Raw genomic sequence first — 19822 nt, 5'->3', positions numbered from 1 at the left:
ATCTCACTGGAGGTTTTTGTATAGAAGTATTATAATTAGTTAGCCATACTGGCAACATTGCTCTAGGGATTTCACTGTGTATGTGTGGGTCCACAAATTAGTTTCTGTCTCAATAAATATTTTGTGGATTGGAAAAGAATTTGAATCGTACATTCCCCACACAATGAATTATAAAAGCTGTAGTAGACACAGACAGAGCACTGAAGCTACTTCTGCTTTGCTAACATGCTGCTCACACTTCGTTTCCTGTGTAGATACAGTGTTACAGTGTGCGCACACATTCGGGTTTAAAAAGCTGGTAAAGTGACAGCTGCTTTTCACTGTTAATGAGACCTTGCTTTGCAACCCCGCACCTGCTGCTGAGCTCAACAGACTCATTTCCCTCCTCAGACCTAGCAACGCGCTGACAATGCCCCTGACCACACCTCATTTTAAGACCAACGTGTCCATGGGCGCTTAGATGGTTGCAAGTGTATTTGCCATTTAAACAACGAGGGCACTGGAAAATGACATCTGAAACCAGCAAAGACACTTGTGTCGTGCCACACTGACGAACCGCCAACTCAACTGACGTCCTTTGCGTGAACCACCAAACGAAGGAACTGATCGCTGTGGTCCCTCAGTTGGCTTCCTAATTCTCTATGACGTGTCTTCGACAGCCAATGCTATCCCTATGAGTCATAGTAAAGCGTCATAGGTTGTGATGCTGGTGGCTCTTGCTGACAGAACCTGTCAGTATGCTAGCTGTCAAGAGCTGTCTTTTCATAAGAGCTCCAGGGGGCCAACTCCTTCCTCCATAATGCACTCTGCAATGAAAGTACTGCTTTTAAAGCAACAATTGTGTTGAAAGGTGAGCTTTGTGCTAAGCGCTGAAGTAATTGGTGCGTGCATAAGTGCATATATATATAGAATGTGTGGTATGTTTAACAGTATGGTCACCCTATCTGTTTAGTGCCTGTGGGTATTTCTTTTAGGCCTGAGTTTTGATGATTGTATCAACATTTTTAGCCATTAACTTTCATCATTTGGATTATGGTGGCTGGACAGTAAAAGGAGAGTTAACCTCTCTGCGATTCACCAGTACCCCTTGTGTGTCTTCAGAATTTTTTCACAGAGCTGTCATACAGATATCTATTTTGGAAATATAGTGTAAAGCCAGTGACAGAGTATTGGTCGGTAAAGGTCAGTGACAAGGGGTTTCAAAGTTCAGTTTATTTTAACTCTGGCTAACAAAACAACTCCTCTTTATAAAGCTCAAAAGCCAAGGGAGCAACAAAACCTTCTTTCTTAAAGGTACAGTGTTATTTAAATCATTCACAACTCAATAGTGAGATGCCAGGAGATGATTTTGAATGCGCTGAGTTTAACTGCCAGCATATCAAGTGTTTATACGGAAACAAGACCTCTGTCACTGAGCTGTAAAATTATACTGTTGCTCTATCAATCACACAGTCAACATCCATGTTACTGTGGCTGCCATTCACACATTTACTCGGACACTAAGACAGTTAGACTCAAAGGAGTGACCAACCTAGGGGGGGACCTGCACAACATACCTGTATCTAACTTTTGTGATAATGAAACCAATCAATTCAAACTGAAATTTGTTTCTCTTAATAAACTGCAGGATATATACAAAACTGAATATCCAGATGCAATAGATTATTATATATACAGTCAAAGAGATTACTAATTTATATCTAAGACATGCCTGGGCAGGGTAATATATCAGATCGTGCCTCTATTACATGTATTATGTCCCTGGCACAAAATGCATTGACTCACAGGATATGGAGAATGAAAAGGAAATATTTAATGAATACTATTTTTTTTTTAGGTATATTAAGAGGCATATTGATTTATTTATCCAAACCAGTCTCGATGAGGTGGATCCTCAGGACAGGTATTTCCTGGTCTGTCCTGAGGAAGGTATCCTTAAAGGTATCCACCATTGAGGTAGCTAGGGTCAGTTCCTACATGTGACCACAGTTGCCACTATTCTGCAAGTGTCTCTAAATAAATTGCATTTTCATATAAATTACAGTATATCAATGTATTCCTAATAAAATATTTGATAGTCAATTACCCAAGGAGGGTTTATTAACGTTGGCCTCAGACAAAAAGGACAACAGCACAGAGTGCCAATATAACATGTACCTACGGACAACATTGCCCATAAAAAACTGATTACCCCTGTGTTTACTTTGCATTTCTTAAGGAATTTTGTTGTTCAGTGATATAGGCCTACTTTTGTTATTTTGGTGGTTATCTGTAGATCATATTATGTTGCATCAGAATTTGTTAGCAGCATGTAAAACTACAGTATATGTTAACATTGTGTTGCCAACCTTCAGCACTAAAGAGATCCCTGTTGTTTTAGCACCACTTGAAAGTACCTAGGCTAAGTTTAACCTAGTTGTCTAGACAAGACAGATTTTGACTTGCAAATCATGAACTCAACTCTAGCTGGGATATTTATAACGAGAAAGAAGTAACACATTTCTGCACCAAGAGAACTCTCAGTAAAATAACTGAAGGGTGACACCTTTTTCCACCCAGATGTTTTAAACCCTGGCTTTAAAATGTTCACTGGCTTTCTCTGTAAAATGTCAAACATAGTGAACAGTGGACAGAAACTGGATCTGTTAGGTATAGTATAAATACCAAACAATTTTCTGAAACAGAGCTTTTGAACTTCAGCCAGCATCACAGGCTAATGAAATCCAATTGTATTAAAGTATCTGTGGGTTAATGGCATTAAGAAACTTTTTTAATGTAAGGTTTCTCATTGATTTTCAGCTTTGCAGAATGGCCACTGTACTGCACTTCAGAGTTTGTCAAATGTTTTGTGTTCTCACATCCCAGGGGCAATGTTTACACAGGGACGACCTAAACAAAACAGAACTGAAGGTGCTCTGTGTGTAAATGCAATGCCTCAGCTGAAAGACACAAAAGGTGAAAAGCTCTCAGAATGAAGAGCACACAGAAAGGTTTCTGAGGCAGGGAAGAACCTTAGGGTGAATATCAAATAATGTGTTGGAGCACCTCAAATGTGTGAATCTCAACGCATCTAACTAAAGTCTCATCTCATCTAACTACGCTGCTGGTTTTATCTGTGTGTAAAAGAAATAGCCTTTTGACTTCAAACATAGGTCTCTGTCACGTAGATGTTCCATAATGGCCGTAATACAATCACGAAAAGAGGGTTGGTAGCGCTGTCGTTCTTTTGTTTTGTTATTTTTTTAAACGTTCTGCAAAACACGACTTTCTCTCTGTCTGTCCGACCACTGCAGCTCCTCTTTTCACTGACCAAAGTAAGACAAAGAAACACGTAACTTTTGCTCTTGCTCTATCAGACGGGGCCGCAATGCGTGCATGACATTTGGAATTTGGTCAGGAAGAAGCAAAATTGTACATCACACTACTGAAGTGTGCATTTACAGTGAAAGTGAACCTTGAACTGTCTCCATTAAAGAGAAGAGAGAAAAGGTTGTTTTTTTTTTTAACTGAATGTTGTTTTTTATGGATGAAGGCAACATGAAATGTTTAAAGGATGAATAAACAATTGCAAAATTAACACACATTATTATTATTATTATTATTATTATTATAAATAAGAAAAAGTCATTTCAGATGCATTGCAATCTGATATAACAATTTCTTGGCTGATCCTCTTCTTGTGTAAGTATTCTCACTGGACTTCAATCATCCTTTGAAGAGTGAAGTGGCCAATATCCACGGTTATTATGCTAAAATTTGAATTTGTTGAATCATAATTGGCAGTATCAGCATAACTACTCTACTACACTGGTATAAAATAGATTTGTCATCATGACAACAGCTTGCAGTTAGATTTAATCTTTAATCCATGGCAATATAACCGACTGAGAGCCCCTCCCCTCAGCTCTTCCTTTCCAAGTTTTTAAGAGAGCCTACAGTAGCCTTCAGGTAATGTAAAAACATAAAAGGCCCTCTACAGAGCCAGTATTTGGCATGTCCCATCTGGGCTAGAAACATTGTGGTGCAACATGGCGGGCTTTGTGGTAGAGGCTGTGCTTCCTGTGTAGACATGAAGGTCTCATTCTACAGTAACGAAAACAAGGCGATTTTTTAGTTTCAGTTGTTTGTACATGAATAAAAACACCATGATGAATATTATATTTCATTTCTAAATCCTACACACGGATCCTTTAATGGAAATTGTCAGCTGTGAGACTTTATATAGACAAGTGTGTGCCTTTCCAAATCATGTCCAATCAACTGAATTTACCACAGGACATCTAAAAATTCTAAAATTCAGTTTTCACTATGTCATTATGGGATATTGATTTTAGACTGATGGAGGAAAAAATACATAGAATCGATTTTAGCATGAGGCTGTAACATAACAAAATGTGAAAAAAAACTGAAGGGGTCTGAACACCATCTGAATGCACTGTGCAAACACCACCATATACTGGTCATCTTACGGTGGAGTTTGCATGATTGTACCAATGCTGTTTGGAACAATGTCAAAAAAATATATGCAAATTTACAAAATACAGGACAACAGCTAAAAATAAAATAACCCACTGGTATGGCCAATTTAAACACAGTTATTTCTAGTAAGGTGTGCTGTGCCCTGTAGTATTTCTTTCTTCCTATGTAGAAATATAAGCATATGTAGCATCTCAAAAATGTCCAACAAACTGAAACCAGTTTGATCCTGCAGACAAGGTCATTTCACCAAAGGTGGCATTTAAGATCACTTTGTTATTGTTTGTCGTCTCTGTTTTCCCTCCTGTCTTACTGCCTATTATGTCCATCTCTCTCGCTACTCAGATGAAATCATCCATCTCTCTACAAGAGAGAAAGGACGTGGGGGAGGGGTGGAGAGAGAGGGAGAGAGAGAGAGCTTATTGTAAACTGTAAGAGGTGTGCAGCAACTGGGACAGATTATGTCTGCGGAAACGAGGACTGCAGGATCCCACCCATCCCCCACACCATACCACACAAACACACACACACACACAAATACACACACATACGCACACTAGAGCTCATTTGTGCCTGGCTGGTCACCTCACTGCAATAGATAGATTCCACCCCACCCCCAATCCTCTGCTCAGTCATTCAGACCTGGGAGAGTCAATAACAAGCTGACATCATCATTGGTTTTGTAGGATACAGTGCTGCCTTTATTCTAGCAGCCATATGAGAGAGAGAGAGCAGCATCTTCTGATGAGGCCGGGGGCTGAGCGACCAAATGCAGGTCAGAGAGTGAAGGTAAACGTAGGTGGACAGAGAGAGAGAGAGAGAGACTGAAAGAGAGAGAGAGAGAGAGAGAGAGACAGGGAGGGAAATGGCGGGGTGGGGGAGGGAAGAGCAGCATGGATGGCCTTTCTTGTCTAGCTGTATCAGTGACACTGACCAAGATGCATATCACACACACATACACCTTGGTGTGAACACTCAATCACACATAGCTACAAGCACACACCCACACACAGAAGTACAAGGCCATATTTTTGAGACAGACTAAATCTAACACACACACATCCACACATAAAGGAATTTGTCAACATTTGGGACAAATACATGAGTTACATGAAAAAAAAAACCAATATCAATCTCTTGTTTGTGGATAAAGTATAGAGCTGGAATCATTTTTCACCTAGCTTAGCATAAAGACGGGAAGCAGGGTAGACAGCTGGACTGACTCTGTCCAAGTTCAAAAATATTTCAACCAACACCAGTCTTATTTATAAAATATATTTCAAACAGAAATGTAACACAACTTAGGCTGGCTGAGCTGTTCTCCTCAAACTTGCTCATGCAACCGTAAACATCTGCAACTGTGTTACTGTGGCTGGCTGCGGACCAAGCACGTACCTCTTAAAATCTGAAACATCGCGGTCATTCAGCCGCTTATCAAAGACACTTTGTGCAGCTTTTCCTTGTTTCTTCTTCCACAGCGGCCTTCCTGTGTGCAGCTGTAGATTTGTCCACAACACCCACTACAGTGTCAGAAACCACTGACCACTCTGGGTTGCTACTGGTCTCTGCAACTGCAAGGACAAGTATGTACATTCCATGATGAGATGGTGTGCAGGTAGGCGTGTGGACCATGCTGAAACCTTACATGTTCTCTGCGGCCATGCTAGTGGCTAACTGAGGCTCAGACGGGTTTTCAGCTAAATATTAACATGGATGCTAATATTCTCACAATGACAAAATTTACACGCTAATGTTTGGATTGCTAATGTTGGACTGTGTGTTTACCATGTGCACTGCTATAGCGTACTTTCAAATATTACCTATATAAACAATGTTTAATTAGCACTGAACATAAAGTACTGTTGAGGTTTATGAGAATCAGTAGTTTTGCAGGTATCTGGATATAAACCAAAGAATTGTTTTTTCAAATTTTAAACCTGATCTAATGGTGGCACTAGAGGAAAAGTCAGAGGACCACCAAAGTCATTCGGCTTCATCCTCTGGGGACCCTGAATGTATGCACCAAATATCCCAACAATCCATCCAGTAACTGCTGAGATATTTCTCTCTGGTCCAAAGGGGTGGGCACACCACATTTGTGATTTCAGAGGGACTTTAACATGCTGAAGCAATTTCTTGAAGAACAGCACTTTACTCATTGTCCCAGTACTTCTGTGCAGAGTCTCCAAGTGTAGCTTGTATTTTCAGGTTATGGTCAGAGGACCATGATTATAGTTTTAGTCTCTGTGCAGCCATGATTGTACCAAACCTGGAAACCTCACCAACCGCAAGTCTCTTGGAAACTGCATACAGTCACTACACCTGACTGAAAAAGAAAGAAAGAAATAGTTCTGGTGGGTAACTCCTCTAATATTTCTAGTATTACAAGTTGTCACTTTTACATCTGGTTAGGTTAAAGCTACACAAATAAAACACAATATGATAGGTACATTTTTTTCACTTTGGGCAAGCTTTCCCCACGGAGCCAGTTCTTATGCTAAGCTAGTTTAACCACACCATGACTCCAGCTTTGTACTTTGACACAGACATGAGATTCATTCTTGGAAAGAAAGCAAATATGCAAATTTACCAAAAAAAACCGTTGAACTATTCCAGCTATTCTAAAGCAGACATGCAGACACACACACACAATCAGTATCTCAGCCACAACTCCTATTACACCGACGAACACGGACACACACATAAACCTGGCTTATATGAACACAGACACACACACGCAGCCTCCACAACATTCCAATCAATTCTCCACACTCGGGTTCAGCATTCCAGCCCGATGCTGGTTGCTTTCATCCCACTGCACACAAGAAGCCGTGTGTGTTTGTGTATGTGTGTGTGTGCATGCGTGTGTGTGTGCATGTAAAAAGCTTTAGATGTTGCTATAGCAGGGGGCCCCAGTGAAAGGCTTTCTCTGTCGGATCAGCTGCCTTGAGCTCAGTTTCTAATCCATGGCTGCAACAATCTGCTCTGATATTCCCAAACTGCACTCAAAAGTCTTCTTGCTGCAACTTGACCAACAGGGGGCAGAAGCAACAACTGGTGACCAGTTTAACAGAGTTGTTATAAATAATGTTCATTGCTTTTAGGTTTTTACTCATTTTCACAAAAAAGCTTTTAAAAGGTTGAGATCAAACTCGTTCTACATGGGTCTGTTTTCTGAAAACGACACGAACCACACTAGTTTATAGTACATAAGGCTCTTTTGCTAAAAACATGGCTCCAAGGCTACATCCACACTACTATGTTTTGATGTAAAAACTGCATTTTAAAATGATAACAATCTCTGTCCAGACGACCGTTTTAGCTCCAAATCAGAAATGATCCCCGTCCAAACCAACACATCTGAAAACACGGAGGTACAGTATACGACCATTCATGTAGACTGGGCATGTGTAAACAGGAAGCAGACTGCCCACAAAATATTACAAACAAGGAGCAGTAAAGGCAGCTGTAGTGTTAAAATGCAGAATTTAATGGCACAACAGCGGCTAGGAAAGACAACAAGGTTAGTAATGCTTGTTACTGACCTTGCTGCATTGCTGCATTCACCACTGGTAGTCGAGGCTCATAGGACCGAATTTAGCGAGAGACTGTGGGTGTCTATGTCATCGTTTCCAAAGGTCTGTTTTTGCCCGTCCTGACTACAATGCAACCCTGGAGTTTTTCAAACTAAAACGGGTTGAACAGCATTTAAGTCTCTGTTTTAGGCGCTCGAAAACTCCAGAGTAGTGTGGACGCCAGGCATAAATGTAGCAAAGGAGGTGCATTTTCAATCAGAAAATTGAAAATGAGAAAATGAAAAATAAGCAGTGGATTATATACCCTACTGCCAAGAAACAAGAATGAAAAGAAATGGCAAAACTGTTTCTTTGTTGAAGTGTTGGCATCAGAGAATGTACACTGTATACAAGAATGGACAAAAACAAAAGTAAGCTGCAAACTGTCAGCACTATTGGTACATTTATGTAGGGTTATATGCCAGCCATACTCCCACCCAAAACATAGCCATAAATAGATGTACCAGAAGAGTTGAGAGTTTACAGGAAATAACTTTTGTTTTGTTCCAACTACACATAAGAGAAACACTTCCACCTTCCTCACAACTGGTCTCCCAGGAGGACAGACAGACTATCTAGGGTGGGATTTTTAACCTGTCTTTTAAAGCTTCAAACCTTAATACACCTGCATGTAACCTCTGTGCAGTACACAAACATCATGTTATCAGCAAAGCATTTTGTGGATTAAAAAACAATATTCAACAATGACAACAATACAACTTTCAACATTTGGGAGGATCCAGGTTGCTAGGCTAACTGGCTCACACTTTTCTGAGTGGAAGCTAGTTAGCTTAGCAATGGCAATGATTCCCATCCAACCTTACTTTTCGTCATGTTGTTTTAACACTGAGAGCCATTGTCAAGCGCCTACACGTTCAGTTTTGTTTTTGTGCCACAATATATATATAAAAGAGCAAATACAAATGACCGGACTTCTTCCAGAAGTAAGAAAATGTCATTCAAAATCCCACTGACATGTGTAATTATGCTAATAACTAAAGATTCAGTCTTGGAACATAACCTTGCTCAGGAATATGTCAACTGATTCAATAATAATATCATTGTTTATTCAATAATTATGCATGTTTACAGGCTAAATATTACCCAGATAGCAAAATGGAACTTCTTGCACAACATGTAGCTGGGTCTTCGGCCTGAATCTGGCCCATATACCTCACATCTGGGCAGATTCCGGCTGTTAACCTCCTGTATTGTCTGACAGCTGCAAGATTTTCTGTGTGTGCACCTGAATATGTCCAGATGTGGAGGTAGCATCTGACAATCATGCTGTACATGGACCAAGTTCAAGCCGTGGAACCAGCCATATCCTGGACCAGAGAAAAACAAGCAATGTAGCCCAAGTATGGGCTGAATCTATTTTGCTAGCGGGGTATAGCTTGACAGAAGGGTGGTGCGTCCATGACAGAATCCAGGTGTCATGGCTAGCTCTGACATGTCTGTAATAACAGCAGGACAGAGGCACTTCCTGCCTCAGAACCCCCAGGAAGAAGCTTGATTTTTTAAGAAAGACAGTGGAAAGAAATGCTGAATGAATGAGAGACTTACAGAAGCTAATGAAACAGAGGTTAACTCAGACGTGACTTCTGCTCCCTATAGATATAATGAGCTATTTTTAGAGCCCACCACTAATGCAGGGAGGGCTATTATCGCAATAAAATGAATAACCTTAAATGTCATCTTTTCAGTAAGTACAAATTTGAACAAAGAGGTTTGTAAAGATGCATCACATAGCACATATATAATTATGCGTTTCCTTTATTTCACAGTGACATCATGGGTGTTTATCTACCTCTGCATCTACACTACATTGATCACTGTTTAGTCAAATGAAACATGGTAATCCTTATTGACCAAAGGAATGCTTGAGTAAAATGTCGTAGGTTTGAAAAAGTCGTACACATTCCCAGTTACACTCTCATAAAGCCTGCACATGGCTGAACACCCACATATAGAATGAACCACATACAAGGGAACAAAAAGCAAACATAATTCCCATCATCCTCACACACACACACACACACACACACACACACACACACACCACAAACAGTAAAGGAAAGAAAAAAGTGAGATAGTGAAGCGTGTGAGCTCAGCCATGGCTGAGAACACGATGATGTGATGTGTCTGTTGTGAGCTTCACAGTGGACAAAATTAAGGTAATTTCACGGCCTGGCAATGCTGACTTGTCGCTGTTTTCTCTCCTCACTGCTGCAGTATGGCCAGTGAAATGTAAATGTTGGTGTAAATGCAGCTGTGAATGGCAGAGACTATCCAGAACCTAGAACATTAACTCTAGTCAACAGCGCGTAGAAGATATACATTTGCAATAATGATGATGATAATAATAATAATATTTTAGAGTTTAATCTGTTCACTATGATACAGGAAAATATATATTTTTAGATAAATTCAAATCAGGCTGTCATTCAGTTTGATAACAAATGAAAGGAGGAGTTTTGTTAGCATTTATTCTTGTCAGGAGGAAGAGACAAAAACCTTTAAGAAGAGAAAAATGGGAATTCAATCGTTTACAGAATTTGATTTCACTACACGAGGATCTTCTTATGTAAAGGCTTTTTCCCTGACATGTAGTGCTGATAAGTTATGTGATAAATAGACTATGCAATCAATTCAGCTGCACAATATCATATCAGAAGTGGAGGACACTGTCCGGACGATATGACGTTATTTTTAAAAAGAGGCCTGTATCAGTACCTGTAAGCAGCTGTTATCTCGCAGCTGTGAAATGAAAATCTCTCAAACTGTCACACTATCAAGGAACACAAAAACACTTTGTGGTTTTAACAGGCCCTTTATATGTTGTGTGGTGATCAAGTGTTCAGCTGCTCTATTCTACTGAAGGAAAACTGTTTAATTTCATTGGCCGTTGTCTATTAAGTCAGAACTGAACTCTTATCTTGGATAAAGCTGTTTGTTCACTTTTAAGGCCAGTAACCCTCCCGTATGCAAATCCCTCCCCACTAGGCACAGCAAGTCAGTCGAGCTTTGAATTCCTTTCCATGCTGCAACAGTGCTCCATGAATACCGTGCATAGCACACTAGAGCATACTAACAGTTAGGGGGTTGGTATTTTGGCTTTTCCTAAGCACAAGACGCAGTGACACAAGAGAAAAGTTGTAAGAAATGATTTAAACTGTGTGTTTGGCTGCTTTAGCATGGCTGGATAACTAATTGCCTTACAGTGTTACTTCCAAAGCCAAGGAGAATATCATAACCTAAAAACATGTATGTATTTCACTCAGGAACCTTCAGCATGTTGCACTGTGTTGGAAGGAGGACACATGATAAAAGTCTGACAAATAATGCAGCTGCCTGTTGGGTGCTTATTAAAAAACTCTGGTATACTGCTGGATGCATCAAAACTCTGTGATTGGGTGGTGCTCTGATGGAAAACTCGACAAGTGGAGCCTAACGGAGGTCAGCTGACAGGCTTATAGTACATGTTACATGTTGCTTACATAACATCCACTTCCACAACTTTGAAGACCTGTCAGATGTCCAGACCTTGTACTGCAGAATTTTCTAGTATGAGACAAGATTTCAGAGGTTATCACAGTGTCAGTCATTTTATGGCACCTCCATACTAACAACTGCAGGGAAAAAAAGAAGAATTGCAACGTAAACTACCAGGAATGTATGCATCCAACATATTTGTGGCCATTGCACTGTAACGCTAGATGACACAGCATTGCATTATGGCAACTGTGGTTTTTTTGTCAGAGCCGCCTGTGTCAGAAATCCTTTCTGCAATGTCTGAACACAGCCTCAGTGAGAAAACAACAACGTGAGAAAATAATGATCTGTGACAGTATTCTTTAAGAGACCAGTATAGCAGAGGACCTCCAGACATAACACAATTTAGTTACATGCTGTGGCAGACATACACACACATTCACTTACTTAAAAGCATAAGTGTCTTACACACACAAGCACACACAAACACACACACACACACACACACACATACAGATACACACACACACACACAAATGCAGAGTGCCAAGTAACAGATACCTCAGCCAGGGCAAAGATAGCCAAGATGGCCTGCTTACAGCACTGACCTACATAGACCCAGAGAGACCCACTGGAATAACAGTGCAATACACAGGATGTGTGTGTGTATGTGTGTGTTTTTTCCTGGAGGACAGAGGAAAAAGAGAGTAATTACACAACATTTATGAGTGAATCTAAACTGAATATTTTCAAAGCAATTTATTCCCTTGGGTAAGGTTTTGTTTCAGTGGCCAATTTAGCATGAATTTATAACAGTGTTAAAAAGGTGAGAATTATAATGACTCTCTACAGCACATGATCAGCCTACTAAAGACTGAAGTCACATTATGACACTCTTATCAAATGTGATATTCCTCATTTGCATTCATTTCGTGATAATGTGATTTTCTGAAAAGCTGCTCTTATTAATATCTTATATCAGCTGTAAATTAGCCCTTTGCTACATGACAGACAAACATCAATATGTCCTTTTCCACCACAGCTCTGCAGGCCAGCTTGCTGTTGCTGTTGCCAGGTTTGGGATACCAGCTTTCCTTGCCAAACTGATGACGAGCTCAACCTCAGCTCTCACTGCTCACCTCCCAACTCCCTGTTTGTCTGTTTAGCCTCCAGTCTATATAAAAAAAAAACCCCTCTCAGATCCTTCGTCCAGGATGGGCTCATTTTCACACCAAATAATACCAGTGGTAGGATCCTGAAACCAGTACTGACACTGTTAACACTCTACCATACATGATATGATGAAATCTTCTGTCATGAATCAGCTCCTTTCAGAAATACCATGAAAACGACTGGTTTTCTTCAATATACAAAAGTTGTTTGCAGGAGGCTTCACAAGAAAGTATGTGTCAACCAAATGAACATGACGTGAGAGACCTGTTTTCACTCTTTTTTATAGCATTTTTTATTTTTCTGCACCATGACAGCTTCACATCACCAGCCCCCAATTTTCACACATTGCACTGTGCAAGGCATCTGCTTCAGACAGACATCATTTCAAGGGGCTTGACAATAGATGGTTCACAGTTCTGTCATTGGATGAGCACGAAAACTGCTTTTAGTTTTTGATTTTCAAACTGAGAAAAAAATACTTGTTGCTCTCGAAATGTCTCTTACAGGATCTTGCTCATGTTATATATGATACATTACACCACGTTATAATAGTTGTAGATGGTTGTGTTAAATCTTAAATCTCCCATTGTTTGCAAGTTCTCAATGAGAAGGTAGAGTGGTCATGTTCATTCTTGACCCAAATAATTGTCTGACAAACAAAATTATAATTTCAAGGTCCTTTTGTCCATTTTTTTCTCCATCTGCTGAAAAAGACTGAGAGATGTGTTTGGAAGTTCCAAGAGAAAATGAAATATTACTGTGATTTGAATTGCTGAGTGATGATGTTTCATGCTTCATGAGCCACATGATGTCACATTATGACACTCTTATCATCGCAGAGAAAGCCTTAAATCTTCAATAACAATATTTTTATGTAAAAAATTTTGTCTATAATGTGAAATATATGCCACTTGCAGTGAATAATCTATTACCTTATTCTGCAGTTCAGTTCAGTTTTATGGCCTGAAATGTTGCTGTTTCAGTTCAGTCTCACCACTCTCATCATCCTCTTTCCCAGCTGCAGCAGGCAGATGTTTTCAGACTGTTGAGCCTACAATACTCTACCTGCCCCGCAGGTAAATTAATTATTATAGTGAACATAGTGGAGCATGTAGCAGCTAGAGAGCCAGATATTTACCTCCATAGTTGGCTGATGCCAAACCAGAGTTACCATAGAATGGATACTGGACTATTAGGATTTATTAGGGGGCCAGAAACATGACTCTAAATGAATGCATGGAATGCATGCCATATCAACTTTATAAGGTGATAATATGTCAGTGTTATGTTTATTGCTTGTTGTACTGCCAAAAATCAATTAACGAAGCACATGAAGATTGAGCTCTGCCAAGCCACTAGCTTCTCTGCTTCTCTGCTTTATGTTCCACAAGCTCTTTCTTCCACCTCCACATCACTCTGACTCTGAACCTTGGTTTTACCTAACACTGGCTGGGCCCTGGCTGGTCTTGCTGAAATTAAGTCACTCTGCAAATAAATGAAACTCAGACTAAACATTAATCAGCTGTATTTACTCTTTAAACGTGTAGCTGCACGAACCTTCTTTGCCAGTGGACAGACTTTCTAGGCAGTGCTACAACATGCAAGGCCACGGTTTCTTTGTGAACCAAAGCCCAGGTAAAAGAGAGTACACTGAGTACTGAGTACACTTAGTATACTTCCATGTGCACATGATTAATGTACTAAAAGTGTGCTATTTTTGATGTACCAAGAATATACTATTCTAATGAAACATCATATCATTAAAATATAATAAGGAATAAAATATAATTAAGAGTACCTTACTGTACTATTCTGAGATGCCATTAAGATGCACTTAAATATACTTAAGTATATCCTTTTTCTTTTAACTAAATTTGTGCTTTTTACTAATTACTTAAGTACATTTGAGTGCCTACGGTTTGATAAGTTACACTCTGTGAACTCTCAGTGTGCAGAAACCTGGCTGACTTGACATACTTACAAATGACGGCAGCTCCCCTTCTGATGCTACTGGCAACAAGCTGAAAAGGTTGATGTCTCTATGCACTGAAGATTTTCAGTTTGTTTTAAAACCAAAATGTCCTGAATTGATTTGATATGATCTCAAACTGAAGTCTTGATATCAAACAGGCACTGGGCATTGGACAATATGAAAATGTCACGTCATGATCTTGATATTATTGTGATAATCATGAAAATGCTGACATCACTTTACCTTTAGTGGATGTCCTTTTAAGTGAAAAACAATCAAATAATTTTAAATAAGCTAACTGTAAATCATAAAGTCCCCTTGCAAAAAGGTAAAGGAAAATCAACAAAAATAGCAACACTGTGTGAGTATTTTCTTTCTCATGTTATACTTCCTGTATTTTCTTTCAATCAGGGTCTGTTTTTTCACTTACAGGGATTATCCTTCAAAAAAAAAAAAAAGTCCAAGTGGCTTTCTGGCATAGAGTCAAACTGAACAACACTGTGGCACTTGTGTGTCACCAAACAGTAATGCTAACCTTGTGGCTTAGAGAGCGACATGTGCCAGACCTTGGTCCTTTTCAAGGCAGATTGAAGTGCAAAAATGCCAGCATGTTCACTCTCTCTGGTTTTAGTTGTGCTTGTTAAGGTGTGAGAATGAACTCACTGGCCCTGAACGCTCTCTCTTTGCAGGTATGCAGAGAAGCCAGCATGCAATGGAGGAAAGGCGAAGCATTTCTCCTGCATGACCACTCCACCACAGCAATGGGTCCTGATCAGCTTCAATGGATGGAGGAGACATGTATATCCTCACCTCTGCTCTCACCTGTCATGACACACAGCCACAGAGGAATACACACATGCACATGCACACACACCCCAACAACAACAGTAATAACAATATTAATCTCTTTTATTTGTTCTTGATATATTCATATCATTTAGCAAAGCAGTTGACAAAATAGCTCCTCACCCTTCCCCTGGGGATAAATAATCTACAACAGAGAGCGTGACCCTGGTCTCTGAGGCAAGGGCATCTGTGAACTGGCTAATAGGGGCCAAGGAGCCCTCGCACTTGATCTCAGAGTCCTTTAGCAGGTGCTATGCCCTTCTTTCCACCACCAGACTTGCACTGATTGCCCTCTTGATCTCTACCAAGTAACCACATCATAGCTCATTGAGTGAAGTGGGACATCCAGGGCTACTTGCTCAGCCTTCAGCTCCCTCTGCCTCTTCCAGCTCCTCAAGAACCCCTGGACAAGGTGGTGGCAGGCTCAGATGGCGGCCTCTACATGCTTGTTCTTCAGGACTTTTGTGATGGCTAGGTTTAAACTGTGGCTGAAGCACCCAAGCTACAGGTCAGGGAACTTCTCAAAAGCCTTTTGCATGTTTGAAGTATTGACTCTAGTGATGATGGTAAAATAGCTTGCTATTATTATCTCTTTCACAAAACATAATCCTGCAAACTCTGTCAGACATGTTCACGATGAAGTAAACAGATGTGCTCTCTTGATATAGTTCTACACATAATATTGACTTCTTTGCTGGTACATGGAGTAGCTAAATCTAATTTATCCATGGTGCTACAGTAAAGCTTGGCCTACTTGGCCTCTGTAGCACAGTGGGCTTGAATTTAATTTGGGATGAAAGAGAGGGAGTGGTGGGTAATGGCTCACCTATGAGTTAATTTCCAAGTTTGTTATGCAATTTCTGCCATAAACCTCGAGTACTCCCAAAAAGATAATTAAGATACTAAACTATATTACAATGAACAAATCAACCAATTGGAAACATGTAGAGACAGAGGCGTCTTTAAATACTTACCGGCTGGGGGAAATGCTTTTACTGGAGATCGAGCAGTCAGGAATGTTTGGCAGAACATGAACTGCCATAAAACCCTTCAAGGAAAAAGGAAAAAACTCACCCTGTGTTCCAAGCCTCACATTCTTTTGTCACAGATGGTTCTCCTTAGTATGCACCTCTCTCTGAATCTGGATTGGATGAGAACCCACGCTTTAAAAAGAAGTGGCTCATTTGGGGGAAACAAACGTCAGCTGCGTCTTTTCAGGCATTATGATTTGTGGCTCTTGTGGGCTGCTGCACATGGAAATTTTTCTTTTCAACTTGCTTGCCTACATCCAGCAGACCATGTGAGGGCTGCTTCTGATTGGTCAACACCGGGAAGGGGGTAGGGCTACAGTACACATGGTACTCGAAAACCTTTTCAAAATCAAGGCCATCATCAAACTTCTGTTAGATTCACACTTTCCAATTACATGTAAACCAAACATCATTGTGAACAAAATTACTGGGACCAACAAGTGTAGTTTTTATTGGAGAGTGTTTTATCCTCTTATCCTGCCAGGTTTTTTCAGTCAAAACATATCTGACTCCTGTCACTGTATCTTGGAACGATGGACTCATCTGCAGTCTTGTGATTTCCCCTTCCTTGTATTCTTAAAAGGTAATAAGATATGAAGAAATATAATGAAAATCATCATCATCAGTTTAGACTGTGGTCTGGCCTCAGCTCATTTTGTTATGCCAGCCTTTCCAAGCGTGACAAACGCCTTACTATCAGATGTCAGCATCTGTCTCCTGATACCTTTAAACCCTTGTATGTTGAGATAATTCTGTTGAAACTCCTGCTAACACTTTTCGCAGACCACACTGCAGTTGTCTTGGAAGAGAACGGGGACAATCATACTCTGAGTCTTACAATACTCAGTGCCACCCAGGTTCAACTGGCAAACCAAACGTATGTAACACAGGAGTGTTCATATAATCTGTTCCAACATGCTTGGTGTGAACACACCCTCAGTCAAAAGGCATGGTCCTGAAAATAAGTCCTGAAGAAGAATGTGAATGTTAAGGCATGCCTGGAAAAGAACCTGGATGTTGAGTCTTTTTTGTTACATCATCGTAGCTGAGTGATTATCGTCTTTGAAAGTGGAGAAATGACACCAAGCTCCTCGCTAACCCAGATTTATAGAAGGTGGTGCACCAGCCATTGCAATACAGACAAGATCCACTGAAACATTTTATTACGTGGAATTAACTTTTTGGAATTAATTTTTTTTTTTCGCTAGTGCATTACAAAAGCATAAAGCCATTGTCTCAAAAATTGTCTATTAACTAAAAATTATTAATGCAACAATTTGCCATATGACATTTGTGACAATAAACACGAGCTCATCATGTGTGACACTGTATGAACCTTTGAAACTTTTCTCAGTTTCAAGCTCTAATGTCAGGACATTTAACAACATGAAATGACTGATTGAATTCTATGTAATTTAAAGAGCAGAAGAGTATTAAAGTATTATTTTCTTCCAAAGTATTAGAAGAAAACGGTTGTTAGTCAACCAGTTGCTATGAGCATTGGAGTACTACAGTTAAATATTCTCTGCTTGCCAGTTTTGTTATTTCATTAGAGCTTTTCTGTAATTATGGTTCTGTTTGTATGGGCAGGGCTCAAATGGCAAAATATAATGGGACAGACTTCCACCGATTATGATTTAAATTAGGGCTGAACGACATGCAAGAAAATCATATTGCGATTATTTTGCCAGATGTTTTGATTGTGATATGAGTCACGATTTCAGTTGGAATGATCATTTTTGCATTTTACTTTCAGTAGAAAAATAGAAAAATGATGATGATGTGATTTTTGTTGGGTCTTGTATCAAACAAGCATGTTCCTTCACGGCTGGAGAATATGATTTATAGGTCGGTGCATCTCTGTAGCACCTCAGTGCTTCATTTATGGTGTGTTGTGACACATTTTACCTTTATAAAAAAAACTGCAGCTCCTGTGATTTGGATATTTCACTTGGCCATACATTTTGGCATGTCACAGGAGGAAAAACATGGGTGTATAGATAAAAAGATTTATGTTGGCTAATTTCCACTTTCGGCTGCTTAAGTTTCAGTGTCCTGGTATTGTTCTGGTATTTACTTGGACACCTGAATGGAACACAGAGAGTAACACATGTGCTTTTCCTACTATAACATGTCATAAAGCCTGGCATTGCTGTCTTGTTATCTGTGCACTGTCAATCAAATCTGTTTAAACCACATCTGCACAATCCTGACAAGGCTGATTTCCTGATAAACTCTTCATAAACAATAACTAAGAATGTTTTGTTTCCGAGCTTTAACTTTGTTTGTTTTCTCTTGTCATCTAATACACACATGTGAGTTAGGGCTGAATGATATTGTGATTATTATGACAGTTATTTTATTGGGAATGGTCAATTTTGCATTTCATTTTGACAGAAAAAAATGTTAAAGTGATGATGATGAATATGGTTTGTAAGCTGGGGCATCTCTCTAACACCACAATGCTTCATTTATAAATGCATGAGACACATTTTACTTTTATCAAATAATTGCATATCCTGCGAGATGTATATTGCACTTGGCCATATTATGATAATATTTCGATTAATCATCCAGCTCTAATGTGAGTGCTCATTAGAAATAGCTAATGTGTTTGTTGGACAGGCCTGACATTAGTCAATTAATTAGATATTTTACTTTCAGGTGTACCTTGTTAGTCAATCCGTGTTTATTGCTCAAATGAGTAATAAACTCGTTATTGTTTAATGTATATTGTTTGTTGTGCTACCAAAAATTGATCTGAGAGAAACTGTCAGCATTGTATGACTCCTTATTACCCTGCAGTACATCATTTAAATGCAAAATTATAGCACTCTCGTCTGATTTGCACCTGATTGCCAAGCATGGCTTCATGAGGAAAATCCTGGTACCTGCAGCTGTTGCTGTGGACCAGAGGCAAGTGCAGACACTTAATCCTCCCCACCTGTGGGAGACCTGACCTCTGACCTCCCTGCTGGCTTGGCATTTGGCAGATATGACCTTGAGTGACCTGTTATACCTAATTTGCCTTAATCAAGTTTAACATCACTTGCACTGTTATTATGAATGTCAAATTTATTCTGGCAGGACACTGAATTCTCCCCCACACCCGTCTCTTTGCACTGTATCTCTCTTGCACCACCCGTTTCTCTCTCACACACTGCTCTGAGTAAAGAGGCTGCCATGACAGGCTGTTTTCAGAAGTCAGGCAGAGAAGAGCTTATCTCAAGGGAGCTCTGGAGATCAAAGTATTT

The 19822-nt window shown here is 39.8% G+C and overlaps 1 long non-coding RNA gene across 1 annotated transcript; it reads left to right on the top strand.

The window, feature by feature from the left end:
* Nucleotides 1-544: 544 nt before the first annotated feature.
* LOC139626817 (uncharacterized) lies at nt 545-16931 on the top strand. Its single transcript, XR_011692429.1, has 3 exons — nt 545-5251; nt 5955-6091; nt 15381-16931. It is a non-coding gene; the product is annotated as an uncharacterized lncRNA (long non-coding RNA).
* The last annotated feature ends 2891 nt before the right edge of the window (nt 16932-19822 follow it).

The sequence above is a fragment of the Trachinotus anak genome, unplaced genomic scaffold (genome assembly GCF_046630095.1).
Source record: "Trachinotus anak isolate AG129_WGS33_773 ecotype Australia unplaced genomic scaffold, CSIRO_AGI_Tana_v1 ptg000010l, whole genome shotgun sequence".
Classification (NCBI taxonomy): Eukaryota; Metazoa; Chordata; class Actinopteri; order Carangiformes; family Carangidae; genus Trachinotus; species Trachinotus anak.
The sequence above is the reverse complement of the archived record's forward strand: the minus strand, read 5'-3'. Positions and strand labels throughout refer to the sequence as shown.